General features: G+C 41.5%; 1 long non-coding RNA gene across 1 annotated transcript; it reads left to right on the top strand.

Moving 5' to 3' along the window:
- The first annotated feature begins 3116 nt into the window (after positions 1 to 3116).
- LOC103788995 (uncharacterized) lies at positions 3117 to 4501 on the top strand. The gene is made up of 2 exons (XR_013529052.1): positions 3117 to 3158; positions 3868 to 4501. It is a non-coding gene; the product is annotated as an uncharacterized LOC103788995 (long non-coding RNA).
- Positions 4502 to 4701: the final 200 nt, after the last annotated feature.

Here is a 4701-nt window from a genome sequence, read left to right as displayed (position 1 = left end):
TGTCAATGCTATGAGGACGGGGATTATTGTTGGAGTTTTCTTCAAGATAGAGTTTAGAGGGGATGTGATCAAATGTAGATCTATAGCAACAAAAACAACTTCGACTTACATCCAGCCCCACCATTAGTGTCTGGCCAAAAATACTGAAAAGAAGGAAAACTCTTATCTCACTAATTAAGCAATAGACAGGCTTGTCTGTTGCCAGCTTTTCAAAGTAGAATTTTAAGATTACTTACACAATAATAGGTAACATTTGGAGAACATTTTGAAAAGTAAAACAAGAAAATAAACACAACTCTAATTGTGCCAAATATAATCACATTTAATATGTTGTTTTATATATTGCCTAACATTATATGAATATATGTTAATGAAAATATCATCATGGCTTACCTAAGTTTTTAGTAGAATTTGAATGTTTTAAAATGTTAAGTATTCTTTCAAAATATCCTTCTTAATTATCTTCAGAATTCTCCCATATTCTACCTGATTTACTGAATTGCGGAAAGACAGTGGAGACTAAGCCTTCCGTTCAGAGATGAAAGCACTAGGCAGATACATGTGGGGACTCACAGTTACCATTTCTTGGAAACTAAAAAGAATATTTTACCATGATTCCTGTTTCTTAATTTTTAAAACATATTTAATTTTAAATCTTCATTTTCCAGCACTGCTTTGTTTAGTGGAAAATATCATAGTAAAATGTGAGATAACATGTTCAATCAAGTATTAGACCAAATAAAAGTTTTTGTTCTTTCCTGTCATTTTTAGATACTAATAATTCATACTTAATGATCCCCTAGAAAATTAGGAAGTAGAAGTAATAGGAACGGACCTAATGCTATCAGACTCTTAAGGAATGTAAAGCTAAGCTCTTTAGACATGAAGATAGATGATAGATAACTAAGGTCCCTGGTGTGTGTGTGTGTGTGTGTGTGTGTGTGTGTGTGCGCGCGTGTGTGTGTGTGTGTGTGTGAAGTATGCCAGCTCCCTGTCTGAGGGCCTGGATGTCCTAACTTGGGGAAACGGTGCCTGTTAGCTGCCTCTCTTCATGTGGTGGCCGTTCTTCATGTAGCTCATCTGGGTGGAACTGTGAGTTTCAAGTGAACCACCTCAACTTGTAAAGTGACCCTGTTTGAGATCCTGGGTGCACTAGGGCTGCCGCCACTCCGGTGCCTGCACTGCCATGAGAAGCAGCATGTTTGAGTGGGGTGTCCTCGGAAGGGAAGTGTCAGGGTGTGACCCAACTGTATTATGTCACACAGTGATCTCATTTGGCAGCAAATTCTTCACTTTTGCATGGCAGAAATCAGACAGTTCTCTATGGATTTATGTTTTAGATGTGATGTGAGGCTCTCGGGTAGTAGTAGGGGACCTATTGCATAAAGGACCTTTACTTGGCCCAGCGAAATGCTTGGCGTGTATAATAGTCTATAGGAAGCATTTTGTGAGAACGCCATTTGTAAACAGCTGGCCTCATGGTGCTGACACGGCTCTATTTTTGTAATGTCCTGGTTGGTGATGACCTTGGCCAAGCCCTTCCTTACTGACAGGATCAACAGCTGTTCTGGGTACCTAACCTGCTTAACTGAGGGATGTGATGCTGGTTGATTCAGCACTCCTGCCCTTCCTAGAGCACAACTGGTGACTGCTCCAGTGATTTTGAGTCTTTCCTCTTCCTCATTCTCCTTTCTTCTTATTCCCTTATAAAACCACTTTTCTTGGAAAGCTTCCTGATTAATGGTCCAGATTAGGAAGCTCCGGTAACATCACTTTAAAGGTTTAATATACAATATTTAGAAAGCCTCACTGATTCAGGAAGAGTTTAAAAAGATGTGAAAGAACAATTTTGAAAATTCGTTTCTAAATGCACTAAATGCATTGACAACATATGTGTTAAGTGAACAGCATGTACCAAAATAGACAGATGAGAGGTATACTTTGGGGTGTGAGTTGATGATCTAGCAATTTGTGGGACTAGAAGGTTTATGGAAAAGACAAAAGAAGAACATGCAAACAAATTAAAAAACACTGAGAAACATCTAAAAGCTGTTTGGAAATAGAGAGAAAGACTACATATTAGACTACCCTTCATTCGTGTTTTCCCTGATTCCAGACTTCAAGTACGCTGACTTTCCTCACTCTGCAAACCCCCTTCTAATTATTTACATATGATAATGTGAGTCTATGCATCTTGTTCTATATAGGATGTTCACAGGGAACCATATAGGCATGGTTCCATGCATAGATTTTGAGTGAATGCTTGTAACTTCAGTTTTTTTCTCTCTACTACCTTTTATAAATAAAAAGGCTGTAGTTCACATCCTTGATGGCAGCAAGTATCAAACGTGCTGAGGAGACTAGATCTCACTCTGGAATCCGTCCTGGGATGCAAGTGCCTCTACAAATGTGGTGTAGAAGCTACAAATGTGCTGTAGGAGACAGCTTCAAAGAGGAAAGGAATATAGGCAAAAATGTGAGGTTTTATGAGAGAAAGGTGGCAAAGAAAATTTCTGTCTTGAACAGGGCAAGCGGATAGCACATGTTATCAGCCTGCAAACCCAGAGATAAGCATTTTTCGCCCCTGTGTATAATCCCAGGGAGTTGATGTGACCTGTCTGTCATCATGGAACTTAGCAAAGAAAATGCCAGGCCCAGTTCAGGCCTTTGTTAGGTCTCTCGTTCCTTCTAGCACATTGGTCAATTGTACAAGGAACATACAGGCAGAATTGGGTTCATGTACAGCAATACGGCATTCAGCCAAAGTGGATCAGGGCGGAAGTTTTAGGATTCAGGGGAGTTAAGATAGGAAGGGATAACTGTTCCTAATCAAGAGAGCCCTTGACCAGCAGTTAGAGAATCCCCCAAGCTTCTCTCTAACATAAGTCACTGAAACTGAGATCTAAGGCAGGTCCTCTGTGAGTCATGAGCACTTAACTCAGTGGGGAGATCCCAGAACAGGATATTTCCTAGTCTGAGAATCCCTCTAATGCCAGCTAAGGATACATTTGCATTTTAGTTGGGACATTGCTGGACCAGCCCAGTTTTAGGCAGTTCCACTTCCCAGTGGGTGGGGTAGGAGGCCCTATAAAGAGGTTCCCTGCTGCGGGACTCCTAAACTCCTGGTACCCGAGCACCGATCTGCTTTGGAGAACCTGGTGAGTCTGCTTCCTTGAGCTCCTCTCTTCTCTGTGCCCTGAAATGTTGAATTTAATTGGTTATCAGCAAGTTTGGTTGATAGAATTCTGTGACCATGGGTTTGCTGCTACTTAGTAGATGGAAATTTAGAATTAGAGTACAATGATATGCTATTTAAGTTAGTTTCTTGTATACAGTTAGGCATTTCTATGGACAGAGAAATAAATAGGAAAGCTTTGATTTGGAGAAGAAAAAAGAACAAAGTGTTTTTTTTCTCATGTTTTCTTGGCGTCCTTTTCCAATGTTTGTGACTTAACAGGTGGAAGAGCCTGCGATCCATCCCAAATAGCCCTCTGTTCCATGATTCGACCCTCTGGAACTTTATGACAGATAATGGTGGTGGAAATGGCTTGTGAGATTGCCCATGGCATCTGAACGTGTCACTGCCTTTCCTGAAGGTGCCATTTTCACAGAGAAAACATGCTTGGTTCATTACTGCAGAGATATTTTCTTTGGAAAAATTGTGTGAGAAAACACAGGATTTCCCAGGGCCAATGAAGCAATTTGCTAAAGTGAAAGAGAGAAATGAGAGAGTCATTAAAAGGCAGTTAAGAGTTTAAATAAAGTTTTGGAAACTGGAGAAATAATATCCCACGGTGTTACATAAGCTTTGGCTTCTCTCTCTGTAGGAGTCCCTGCCCGTGAACACTGTCACATCATTTCTTTCAGATTCTGAGACTCCAGCAGGATGTCTTACCAACAGCAGCAGTGTAAGCAGCCCTGCCAGCCACCTCCCGTGTGCCCCACACCAAAGTGCCCGGAGCCATGTCCATCCCCGAAGTGTCCTCAGCCCTGCCCACCACCAAAGTGTCCAGAGCCCTGCCCACCTCAGCAGTGCCAGCAGAAATGTCCTCCTGTGCCACCTTCCCCACTCTGCCAGCCAAAGTGTCCACCCAAGAGCAAGTAACAGCTTCAGGGTTCATCAGGACCATGAAAGGATGAGGATAATTGGCTCATCTCGTTCCACAGCTTCACCTGCATCTTCTTATCAAAGCCCCCCATGGATACACAGGAAGCTTCTTTCCCCTTAGCCTGTGATCTGCCCGTGATGATCCCTGACAGCAAAATGTTTCCTTTCTGAGGCTGCCATACTGCCACTGTCCAGGTGGAGCTGAGAAAAGGAAGTCCTCAGCTGTGCCAGCTCTCACAGCTTTGGAAGAAAGAGCAGCGACTATGTCTCTGGGAATCATCAGAGGATTCTGTTGATGTGTTCTGTGTCTGTCTGTCAGCTGGGCATGAGCTGCTCCCACCTGTGCAATTGTCACTTTTCTTTCACTCCTTGAATAAATCATCTTTGCTTATATATTTGTGAATGGATCTTTTGTTTCATTTTGAATCTGCTTTATTAGCAGTATTATGCAATCATTTGGGTTTATTTCCATCTTTCTTTCATCCATAGTCAGGATCTCACAATTATGGTTATCTAAATTTTGGGCCATATCAAAATTATTTTCATATCATTTTAAACCCCTTTAATTTTCCTTAATTAGTTTTTGACTGATT

Source organism: Callithrix jacchus, chromosome 18 (assembly GCF_049354715.1).
Source record: "Callithrix jacchus isolate 240 chromosome 18, calJac240_pri, whole genome shotgun sequence".
In the NCBI taxonomy this organism is placed as follows: domain Eukaryota; kingdom Metazoa; phylum Chordata; class Mammalia; order Primates; family Cebidae; genus Callithrix; species Callithrix jacchus.
This window is presented reverse-complemented; position numbering and strand designations above follow the sequence as displayed.